The sequence below is a fragment of the Pelodiscus sinensis genome, chromosome 8 (assembly GCF_052426305.1).
Source record: "Pelodiscus sinensis isolate ZL-2025 chromosome 8, ASM5242630v1, whole genome shotgun sequence".
Lineage (NCBI taxonomy): Eukaryota > Metazoa > Chordata > Testudines > Trionychidae > Pelodiscus > Pelodiscus sinensis.
This window is the reverse complement of record NC_143059.1, coordinates 41,846,990-41,859,437: the sequence shown is the minus strand read 5'-3', so window position 1 is coordinate 41,859,437 and position 12,448 is coordinate 41,846,990. Positions and strand designations below refer to the sequence as shown.

The window sequence follows — 12,448 nt, the reverse complement described above, 5'->3', positions numbered from 1 at the left end:
TTGGATGACAGCCTGGCAAGCCATCGCCATAAAACATGTCCATATTTGACACGTGGAAGAAAAGGACATATAACTTCAGCAGTTTCAACTGTTACTTAAAATAGAACCAAGCATCAGAATTTTTCTAAATCTTCTGCTACCTGCCAAGGATTCAGAGTAGTTAGGTTAAAAAGTGTTTGTTTTATATTTTGTAAACATGTAACCACTGAATTTTTCTTTTAAGCCAGTTCCCTGTATGCACTGGTTCCTGCAGAGCTGCCTGTCCCTCACCTGCCCCGCACTGCTGCCTCTGATACAGAGGCAGGAACACAGGGGGGCAGGTGGGAGCCAGTGTGTACAGGGAGACAGCTTCTAAGCCAGCTCCTCATGAGTACTGGTCCCCATGGAGCCTCCTGCCCCCCATCCCCGAGCACTGCTGCTGCTACATCGGAGGCAGCAGCGTGGGAGGCGGGCGGCTCCCTGGGAGCCTGCTTAAAAGCTGGTTCTCTGCCAGCGCCTGACTCACATTGATCAGACCTTTCAATTGTTACATGCCTGTGATGCATCTAATAGGCACGTTGTTATTGTTCTGAATCTGTCCTCACAAGGGTGCAACCTACACTACTGGCTTGGCAAGCTTATTCTCCACAACTGATTGCTGCTATTTTCTGTTTGAAGATAGGATGTGCAGTAGTTATTAGTGCATCATGATGCAAGATCTAATGTTGAAAAGGGTTTTTTTATGTAATGTTAGATGACACTGTATCTAGTACATTAACCCAACTTCATGTTGTCATCTTAGGCAATATGAACTAGGAATGTTAAATATCGGTTAATTGAATAGTCGATTTACCTCATGAATGCTGCCAGTGTGCTCTGGCTCCACTCCCAAGGAGCCCCCTGCCACTCTGTTCTGTTGTCTATCAGTGATAGCAGCACAGGGTGCCAGGCAGGAGCTGGTCCATGAGGGGAGCCAGTTTAAAAACCAGCTTCCCTCGCAGACTGGCTGCTTGTTGCCCTGTGCTGCTGCCTCTGATAAAGAGGAAGCAGCACAGGGTGGCAGCAGCCCCTGTCCAGGGTGGAGGGCTCCCAGACCCAGCACAAGCTAGAACTGAGCCAGGCTGCCTGTCCACCTGGCTCCCAATACACTTTAAATGCAGAGCCCCAATGGAGATAGGTCCCAGACATGGCGCAAGCCAGGACTGAGCCAAGCTGCTGGCCAGCCCGCTAAAAAATGTACTGGCAGGAGGAGGGGAGAAATGCATATAGTCTATAGCATTAACTTATAAGCTTTTGCTTACTGGTTAATCAGTCAGTCGACTACACTATTACATTCCTAATATGAACACAATAATTGGTTATGATAGCACTAGATTTGAACCAGTATTGGCACAGCACAATTTACCAGAAGAGTGATCAGATAATAGTGTGTGTCCATTAGAATTTGCTGCCACACATGAACTATTTTTAAACAGCTACTTTGTGTCAGCACAAGAATTGCCATAATTGTACATGGTTATATCCTTCGTACAACCTTGGATCACAGTTCAGAAACCTGTGATTTGACTTATCTAGGGCATATATGTATTTAGAAGTACTGATCTTGCTCTGGAGCAAGGGTGGGCAATAATTTTTGGTGAGGGGGCCACTCCAAGTTTTTGGAAAGTGGTCAAGAGATGCACTTTTCTGTGGAGGAGATGTGGGGTCTAAGATGGAGGTTGGACACAGAAGGGCACACGGGTTAAGAGACTGGGGTGCAGGAGATGGTGTGAAGTCTGAGAGGGAGTTTGGGTGAAGGAAAGGGTTGTGACTTGGGTCAGGTGATTGGGGTGAAGGGACAGGGAGGGATATGGGTGCAGGAGAGGATTCTGACCTGATGGAGGGGCTCTAGGAGGAGGGGCAAAGTCTGGGAGGGAACTGTAACCTGGGAAAAGGCGGTGCAGACTGCAGAGGGTTTGGGTGGTGACCTGGGGCAAGGGAATGGGGTGCAGGGCCTGGGAGGGTGTTTGGTTGAAGGAGAGGATTCCAGACTGGGAGAGGTGTGTAGGAGACAGTACAGGATCTGGGAGGGAGTTGTGACCAGAGGCAGAGTGGTGCAGAGGGTTTGGATAGTGACCTGGGGGAGGGAGTTGGGGTGCAGGAGGGGCTGGGGTACCTGAGGCAGGCTCCAGCTGGGAGGCACTTACCTAAATGTCTCCTGGCCAGCAGCCCTGCAACACCCCCAAGGCAGGCTAGGTTCCTTGCCTGCTGCAGCCCCAAATCACTTTAAACTTCCTGGCTCTCAGCTCCAGTAGGGTGAAGAGGCTGGTGCTGCCCCCTTCTCCCAGGCCAATCTTTCAGCTCCTATTGTCTGGTTGTTTCCAGCCAATAGGAGCTGAGAGATTGGCTCGGGTCAGTTCCTATTGGCCTGTTGTTTCCAGCCAATAGGAGCTTAGGATTCGGCTGGAGGCAGAGAGATCACATGAAGCCTTCCCCTCCCTGCGGAGCAGAGAGCTGCACGGACTGTGCTTTAAACTGCAACAGTTGTGTACCTAAGGGTCCCAGCAGGGTGGTCTGTGGGCTGGATCTGGTGGCTTGGTGGGCCAGATCGAGCTCCCAGGCCATATTTTGCCCAGCCATGCTCTGGAGTCTGATTATTGACTACTAATAACAACAGTGATGTTGCAGAGATGGATATCTATTGCACTGAGATACTTCAATGTTGATAAACTATGTGACGAAGCAACTGCTAATCATTATAAGGTATATAAATATACTATATTGGATGACAAGCTGTTTACTGTGAAGGAAAAGTGGACTTTATTTTTGGAATTCTACCACAGAGATTACTAAAGAACAACTCAGACTAAGAAGAATGCAAACATGACATTAGATATAGATGATGCCATCAAATTGTGAGAAAGAAAAAGAGAGAGGTGCAGTACAGAATGGGTGCACTGACTCAGAGTCATTGAGGAGAAGAGAAAATGGGCAGTAGAGGAAAAGCAATGAATGAGCAATCAAGGAGTCTATCAGAATGATAATAATCAATGGTGGAATAATATGATGCAATGCATCAAGTAAACCTCTGAGACACACAACAAAAATGTATTTTTCAGATTGTTATGGAGCAAATTGGATGTCCAGTCTTGTGGCATCTGCCAATTAATGACAAACAATTAAGGACAAATAATTTAATAACTATCATGGATGGTTTTGTGAATTAAAATATAAAAAATATAATAAGAAAAGGAGTTTGAAGAACAGTTAGCCAAAAACTCAAAGCAATAATAGCAAGTAATAGCAAAATATTTTTTAAATACAGAAGAAGCAGGAAACCTGCTAAGCAACCAGTGGGGCTCCTGAATGATCAAGATACTAAAGGAGCACTCAAAAACAATTATATCATTGCAGAGAAACTAAATTAATGCTTTCTTTGTTCTTCACAACTGAGGATGTTAGGGAGATTCCCAAATCTAAGCCATTCTTTTTAGGTGACAAATCTGAGGAATTGTCCCAGATTGAGGTGTCATTAAAGGAGGTTTTGGAACAAACTGATATACTTAACAGCAACAAGTCACTGGAACCAGATGGCATTCACCCAAGAGTTCTGAAAGAACTCAAATGTGAAACAGCAGAACTATTAACTGCAATTTGTAACCCGTCCTTTAAATCAACTCCTGTAGCTAATGACTGTAAGATAACTGACGTGACGCCAATATTTAAAAAGGGCTCTAGAGGTGATCCTGACAATTATAGACTGGTAAATCTTACTTCAGATTAGTTGAAACTATCAAAGAATAAAATTACCAGATGCATAAATGAACATAATTTGTTGGGTAAATGTCAACATGGTTTCTGTAAAGGGAAAGACGTTGTTACTCACCTTGTGCAGTAACGATGGTTCTTCAAGATGTGTGTCCCCATGGGTGCTGCTCTGTGAATTTCAGGCTAATCCCGGCGCTTCAGATCGGAGTTCTTTTAGCCGTTGTCTGCTGAACCGTGCATGCGCGGTGGCCATCTTGCGGCTTTTCGCACCATTTCTGGTCACGCGGTCCAGCTCCGCCAGTTCCTCCTGATGGTCGAAGCCTGGAAGACATAAACAGCTGACTCCGAAGAGGGAAGAAGGGCGGGTCGTGGAGCACCCAGGGGACATACACCTCGAAGAACCATTGTTACTGCACAAGGTGAGTAACTTCTTCTTCTTCGGATAGTGTCCCCGTGGGTGCTCCACTGTGGGTGACTCCACAGCAGTAGCCGGACTGAAGGCAGCGGGTTTGGAGTCAATGAGTTGCCGCTGTAGAAAGAACTGCAGTGGCTACTGCTGCATCAGTCATAAGCAGGGCTCGGCGAACCATGGCAAGCCCTGCTCACCAGCCGTGCTGTCCGGCCATCTGCGCATGTGCAGATCATTCTGCGCATGCGCAGATCGCCCGAACCCGGCTCTTCCATGGGCGAGTAGATTTCATTATTTGTCGAGCCCTGGTCATAAGTATGTTTGATAGCGCGTAGTGTTTTGCAAGTGAGAGATCCGACAACCAAGTGGCCGCTCGACAAATGTCTTTTAGGGGAACTCCCTTTAGGAAAGCTGCCAAAGGGAGTTAACCTTGGGCAAAAATGAAGGTTGTGGATGTAAAATGGCTCCCTGTGCTGTAAAGATGGTATAGGGGGGAGTAGCCACGAGGACCACTAATTCTCCCACTATACGAGCTGATATGATCACTAAGAGGAACACAACCGTTATGGTTAAGGTACGGAAATCGAATGTGGCCAAGGGCTCAAATGGCAGACGCATTAAGACCGAGTCTAAGACCAAGTCTAGGTTCCACGGGTCCGGAGATTTCCTGTGTTCAGGGAAAAGATTAGTCAGGCCCTTCATGAATCTTCTTCTTGTTGGATGGGAAAAGGCGGTATACCCATCAATAGGTTGGTGAAATGCTGTAATGGCTGCCAGATGCACCTTGAGAGATGAAAGGGCGAGCTCAGGGTGCTTGAGGCATAAAACATAGTCCAAAATCAAGTGTAAAGAAGTTTTGCTGGGGTCTAGATTCTTGCCTGAGCACCATTCTCTGAATCTTCGCCACTTATGAAGGTAAGTATTACGAGTTGAAGATTTTCTGCTATATAATAGCACATGCTTGACCGCTTGGGAACAACTTATTTACTTTTGTTGGAACCAATTAGGAGCCAGGCTGACAGAGAGAAGTGATCTAGTTGCAGGTGTAGAATTTGCCCACGATCCTGTGTCAGCAGATCAGGTCAATTAGGAAGATGGTATGGAGGATGGGGCAACATACAGAACAGGTAAGTGTCAGTCCCCGTAATACACGAGGTTCAAAGGGATGCCAGAAAGGATGAGACCACAACTTGGGGTTTTAAAAAGCACAAACTGATTTTATTTTGATGGCGCCAGACAATCATCAGAACAAAAATTAAGCAGATTGCCAGACAACACAAAACAATTCCCTGAGGCTTTTCTAAATCACAATAATTCCCAATAACTGCCCAGGGGTTAGGAACAGTTGAATTAACACTGGTATTGTTCATAGGGCTGATTATTTACACACCTTTATACAAGGAAACAGTAAAAAACCTAAACCACAACTATTTATAAACTAACTTAGTAACTTTTTAGCCACTGTCACTTGACAAGCAATAAGGACAACTAAAAAATCAATTAGGATAGGGATGATGGCGGGGGGGGGGGGGGGTTATACCAGTTCTGGAGACAGCAGGAACACAAGTACCGGTCACATGCTCATAAACTATCTCCACTCGGGTCGACCAACTCGGAGTACGCTCAGTAAGACTCGAGAGCAGGGGGTGCAAGGCGTCTGGGTGATCAGGCCAGGTGTTCACTCCATGCGAATCCCCCGTGAGAGAGGGGCTGCCTGCCTGTTTTATTGCCTGTGAACTTATCACCCCATAGGTTGGTTTTTGCTGCAGTGGGTGGAGTAGCAGGCCTGAGCACAAGTCAGCCCACTGGCTGATCTTTCACTGCAATGGGTGGAGCGAGCAGGGGAAGATCATTAATTTACATGCCCTTATATGGAAAACACTCCACCTCACAGACAGAGCCCCCTATACCAGCCTTAGAGGTATTACAGGCTATGGCTCCCTGCGACGGGCAGCCATTTCTGATGTTCTGTCTCGGACAGTAAGGAAACCAAGTATGGCGCGGCCAGAATGGTGCTATTAAAATCACTTTGGCTTTGCCTATAATTACCTTCTCCAGGACCTTGGGAATTAGGGGAATGGGAGGAAATGCATATAGGAGACGATGACCCCAGTTGCAGAGGAAAGCGTCCCCTCTGGATGCGTGGCCGATGCATGCCCTCAAGCAATATTACACGCACTTCACGTTGTACTGTGTAGTGAAGAGGTCCACCGACGGGTGGCCCCAATGGTCGACTAGTGTGCAAAGAGCGTCTGGTTGTAGTTCCTATTCGTGTTGTTGGGCAAAGCACCCGCTGAGCTCATCTGCCATGATGTTGTCCTCCCCAGAAAGGTAGGCTGCTGCGTTTTGTTGGTTGCAGAAGTTCCACAAGCGTACAGCTTCCATGCAAAGGGAGTGGGAATGAGCTCCCTGTCTGTTTATATAGTGATAGAAATGTAGCCATGTTAGTCTGGTGTAGCTGAAACAAAATACAGGACTATATAGCACTTTAAAGACTAACAAGATGGTTTATTAGGTGATGAGCTTTCGTGGGCCAGACTCACTTCCTCAGATCAAATAGTGGAAGAAAATAGTCACAACCATATATACCAAAGGATACAATTAAAAAAAACTGAATACATATGAAAAGGACAAATCAAATTTCAGAACAGAAGGGGGATGCGGGGGGGGAGGAGAGAAGGTAAATAAATGTCTGTGAGCTAATGGTATTAGAGGTGATAATTGGGGAGGCTATCTTTGTAATGGGTAAGATAGCCAGAGTCTTTGCTGAGCCCCCCGCTTAGAGGGTCGAATTTTAGCATGAATGACAGTTCAGAGGATTCCCTTTCAAGTGCAGATTTAAAAGGCTTCTGAAGCAGGATGCAGGTAATTAAGTCGTTGAGACAGTGTCCTTTCTGGTTGAAATGGCAAGAAACTGTTTTTTCTTTGTGATCCTGTCTAATATCTGTTTTGTGGGCATTGATCCTTTGGCGAAGTGTCAGACGTTTGTCCAATGTACATAGCAGACGAACACTTTCGGCACATGATAGCATAAATTATATTTCTGGATGCACAGGAATATGTGTTCTTGATCTTATAACTCACTTGGTTAGGTCCAATAATGGTATCAGCAGAGTGAATATGTGGACAAAGCTGGCAACGGGGTTTGTTGCAAGGGAAGGTACCAGAGTTGGTATTAGTGTGGTATGTCCTGTGGTTGTTGGTAACAATCATCTTGAGGTTAGGTGGTTGTCTATAGGAGACTATGGGTCTGTCTCCCAGAGCCTCTTGGAGTTTAGTATCCTGTTCCAGTATAGGCTGTCTGTTTATGTAATAGACTGTTGTCATATTGTCTGTGTGTATCTGTACTCCTTGGTTGCGGATAAGTGGGAGAAAGTGCTTTGCAGACATTGGAGACAGCTTGGAGCTCGAGCAAGTTTATGTGGAGGAGAGATTCGTTGGGGGACCAGCGGCCTTGAACTTGCCTGTTTTGTATATGAGCTCCCCAGCCGAGTAGGGGACAGTAGGCTGGGGTCAGTGGAACGGTATAGCTGTGAACATGTTGTGGGGGATAGGCCACCATTTCAGAGATTGTCTGACTATGGTAGGTACGACCACCATTCTGTGTACCTCATGTCTGTGAGGAGCGTATATCATGGATGTCCAATGTTGGAGACATTGTAAGTGCAGCCTTGCATTTGCTACGATGTATGTTGTCACTGCCATGTGGCCTAAGAGCTCTGCAGGCAGGTAAGTATAGGAACCGTGGGACTCGTAGTAAGGATCTGCACAAGATCTTGGATGGCATGAAGTCTGGAAGCAGGTAGGTAAGCACACGCCGTAATGGAGTTGAGGCAGGCTCCTGTGAACTCTATAGATAGTTGTGGTATGAGGGACGACTTTTGGATGTTGATTATGAGACCCAACCCAAGGCATCGAACAAAGACCTTGTCATGTTGACTGCTCGTAATGCCTCATCGAAAGAGAGAGCTCTGAGGGGCAGTCGTAGAGATAGGGAAAAATGATGATCCCCTAGACGACGAAGGAAGGCCGGGACTACCGCCATTGTTTTGGAGAAAACCCTGGGGGCTGATGATAGGCCAAATGGAAGGACCTTGTATTGGTAGTGGTCAGCACCTACCAGGAAGTGGAGGAATTGCCTGCGAGCCGGGTGAACGGTACTATGGAAGTAAGCGTCCTGTAAATCGAGAGATGCAAACCAATCGTCATGCTCGAGTGCTGGTACGATCGTTGTTAGTGTCACCATTTGAAGCGCTGCTTGCGAAGGTACTGATTCAGCCATCGAAGATCTAATATGGGTCTCCAACCCCCAGATTTTTTTTCTGTTAGGAAATAGTGGGAGTAGAAACCCCTCCCTGGAAGGCCTCCTGTACCCTCTCTATTGCTCCAATGTTGAGTAAATGAGCCACCTCCTGTTTGAGAGAAGATTCATGAGATGGGTCCCTGAAGAGGGACGGAGGAGGAGGGTTGGTGGTGGGGGGACATAAAGGGAATCACGTAGCCTGATGTTATAAGCTGCATGACCCATCGATCTGATGTTATTGTGGCCCAGCGGTGTTGAAAGAGCCTTAAACGGTGATGGAAGACCGCAGTGGTGGCATTGTGAGTGGGCAGTAGCTAGATGGTTTGCAGTCCCTTGATGCACGCGTCAAACCTGCTGCTTGCATGGTTGTTGATGTGCTGGTCTGGCAGCCTCTGGGGACACTGCCTGAGTCGTTGAGGGTTGTACTGGCGTGCCTGTGAAGGTGCGTATGAAAAAGGCCTCTGCCTTTGGTATGGTGTGTATCTTCTATGATGGTATGGTGGTGTATACATGCCGAGAGTCCTGAGCATTGTGCATGAGTCTTTACCAGAGTAAAGGACATGATCAATCTTTTCAGCAAACAGGGTTTGCCTATCAAAAGGCAGGTCCTCTACCTTATTTTGGAGTTCCTTAGGTACCGCTGAGGGTAAACGACACCGTTAACCGATAAGCAGGGCTCGCCAAGCCGCAGCGAGCCCCAATCACCAGCCCACTCGCCAGCTGTGGCGCCGTGCTGGGCTTGGCGAGTAGATTACCTAAATTGTCGAGCCCTGCTGATAAGCATTTGCTTATCTGTTAAATGGTGAGTCATTTACACTCAGACATCCCTAATACTGACACACAGGGTCAGGCAACAGGGCCCAGACCCCACTGCACAGAGACAGGCAGCTGGGACCCGAAACCCTCCACGTGGGGCTGAGCAGCCAGCTGCCAGGGCCCCTGCACAGGACCAAACCCTGCAGCTTGCCATGTGGAATGGTCAGCTGAACCCCACAGCAGAGGGCCAGATCATAATAGGTCCATTAAAGGCAATTAGCCAAAATGATCAGGGATGGAATCCCATTCTCTGGGTGCCCCTAAACCTCTAGATGCCAAATGCTGGAGCTGGACAACAGGGGATGAATCACTCAGTAATTGCCCTGTCCTATTCATTCCCTCTGAAACCTCTGAAGACAGAGTAATGGGCTAGATGGAGTACTGGTCTGACCAATAGGACCATTCTTATGTTCAGTCAATATTTATCTCTTTGGTCAATAAATGTTTATATTCATCACCCCAGAAATCAATATATTCTTTAAATTGGTATGAATAACTTAATTTTGATATTTTTGTATTTTTATTATTTATTTTTCTATAATGTCATTTCTGGTTTTTAAATAAATGAAATATGTTTGCTACAGTTGATATTAACTTTTAGGATCAGCTTCCTAAACACCTATTATTATCCAACTACTTTTGAACCTCTTTCCCAATTTAAAAATTATTATATTTATTTGTAAAATACCATTTTCTTGTTGTTCATTTTGTGTCTTCTGTCTTGTCTAGATTAGGAAAAAAGTTTCTGCTTAGGTTATAAACTGATTTAAAAATAGAGATAAAGGTGTTAAACTGCGTGCACACTTGTTTTAAATTGTGTTTTTCAATCATATTGACAGGGCTCAACAAATCAGGCAATCTACTCACCCGTGGCGAGTAGATTTTAACCCGGTGCGGCCGCGCAGTGCGGTCAGTGCATGCGCAGCGTGCGCTTCCACCTGGCTGGCAAGCGGGGCTCACCGCCACTTGGTGAGCCCTGCATATTGATAGTTTGACTGACTAAAGTACCATTTTTCCTAGCATAGAGAAGGCCTAAGTAGCCAGAAGCCTGATCTAATTCCTATTAAATAGATTATTATGATTTAAATGGGAATTTGAAGGGGCTCTAATCTGTTCACAGATGTATTTTTCCAGTAATTGTATTATTTTATATATGACCCAAATTCAGGAGCATGCTGTTATGACATTCCATCACAGCTGTACATACTTGAATACCAAAAAAGAAACTGCAGCAGCCAGAATTTGGAGCAGATGGTAGAAGTTAATTTTCAGACCCAGCCTTCTCTTCCACAGTGAGTATTGCAAAAGGATGTAATAAAGTGTAGGTGATGATACACAATGTACATGTTTATGTACAAATAGTTGTTGCTATCTTGGTCACGCCATAGCCCTGACAATTCCCTGTGCAAATTATTTTTATGCTTAGCAGGTACAGTATGCATAAGGTGGCTGTGAATAAGGGCTTACTCAATCAGAATGCAGTTGTACTCAATGTTGGTTTTGTATCTATTTGTTTTCTCATTTCCATAAACCAGCTAGAATTTGCTTCTGTGATTTTAGTTTTTCTTAAAAAAATGCCACACCTAGGAAATTACCCTTCATTAAAAGAAAGTTATTTTGGTGGCAAAATTTGGTTTGTAAAACTAGAAAGTTAGAACATGCTAGAGCTATAGTCTCCTGTATAGCCTAATTTGATGCCCGTTTGCATATGATATCATTTAGTTAATTACATGATTACATGCTTTTTCTACATGACCCCTTCCTCATTCAGTGACAAGGTTTGACAAACAAAGGGGAAGAAATAAGATTGCAAGGGTAACTATAAATCTTGCATTACTAACTTTAAAATAAAGTTATTTTGCTTGCCAATTAAATGTAGTATTTTTAATATGTAATGTATAAGCAGATTGTATCTCATTTTAGTGGCACTCTTACACTCAAATGTTATGTGGAGGCCAATACTGCCTCAAAAAGCCTGCAAATTAAACCTTTATTAATCAGTGTAAAGTCTCTATTGATTTTGGTCTTTGCTTTTTGTGGTCCTCAGCCTATTTTTAGAATTAGCTAGTACCATTCGTTTAGGATTAGACTAGCAGCTCAATAGTAATGTCCTTTTATATATAAAAGATATTATACGTGCATGACTCTTATGTCTTGTCTTTAGCCCCTTTGTATGAGACTGCAACATCTTTTGCTTGGCTCTTACAAACATTCTTTAAAATCTTCAGAGGTAGTAAAATGAGGTTGTTTCATGTCATTTGCCAAATAAAAATACATCCTTGCAAAAATGGAATTCATTTTTTCTTTGCTGTGGTCAGTGAAAGAGCTGTAATCACCCAACTGCACCCCTCAGCCCATTACTATACAGCACATCAGGATTTTAGCCATGCTCCTTATTGTGCAATTCTATTTTATTTGTTTAGGCTCTTAGTCCATACCTATTATTTTTAGTAATGAAACTGCTATCTGAAAGCAAGTCAATAAAGTGACTAAGTCCATCAGTGTGAGGCAGCTGCTTCTACTATGTTGTGTTGAAAGTAGACCCTAAAGATTAATACATTATTACAGAGCTAAAACCAACACTGTTGAAAGATAGAAAAGCATCCTTATTCTGCTTCCTGTAGCACAGCAAAGGGAGGGGCAAGACACTGAATGACAGGAGCCTCTGTGCATCGCTCTTGTACAGAAAGAAAAACAACCCCGGGCTGTGCCCACGAAAGCTCATGGTACCATCTATATATTTTGTTAGTCCATAAAGTGCTACCAGACCATCTGTTGGTTTTTTGTAATGTATCCTGTACAGACTAACTGGCTACCCCCTGATGAACCAGAACAGCTTTATCCAGAGTTACATTGCATGGGCTTCCTGTGACTTAAATACCCTTTACAGCCAGGGAATACAGGTGTGACGTCCTCCAGCCCGCCTTTGACAACAGTTATACAACGCCCGCTTGGGCCACAGATCACACAGGCGTTCAGGATACAGACCTGACTGCAGGAGTCTACAAATCTGGTGCATAGCACGCCAGCAATGCGTCCCCGGGAACCACATGCAGGCAGATACTACCACTCCCAGCATGCAATGCTTCGAGGAAGAGGCTCACCCATCCCAGCACCCATTGTTTCCTGGACGCCGTCCGCACGCCTGCGTGACGTCACTTAATATGCAACTCTGCCCCTCAAGTTCCTGAAAT

The 12,448-nt window shown here is 45.1% G+C and overlaps 1 protein-coding gene across 3 annotated transcripts in view; it reads right to left on the bottom strand.

The window, feature by feature from the left end:
- Nucleotides 1–12,376, bottom strand: part of IDE (insulin degrading enzyme) — a 135,328-nt gene extending 122,952 nt beyond the window's left edge. For 2 of the 3 annotated variants that reach the window (XM_075935171.2, XM_075935172.2), the window contains exon 1: nt 12,243–12,376. The gene's annotated coding sequence lies outside the window, so the exon portion shown is untranslated. The remainder of the gene's footprint in view (nt 1–12,242) is intronic. The other variant, XM_075935177.2, reaches the window with a different exon arrangement.
- Between the last annotated feature and the right edge of the window lie 72 nt (nt 12,377–12,448).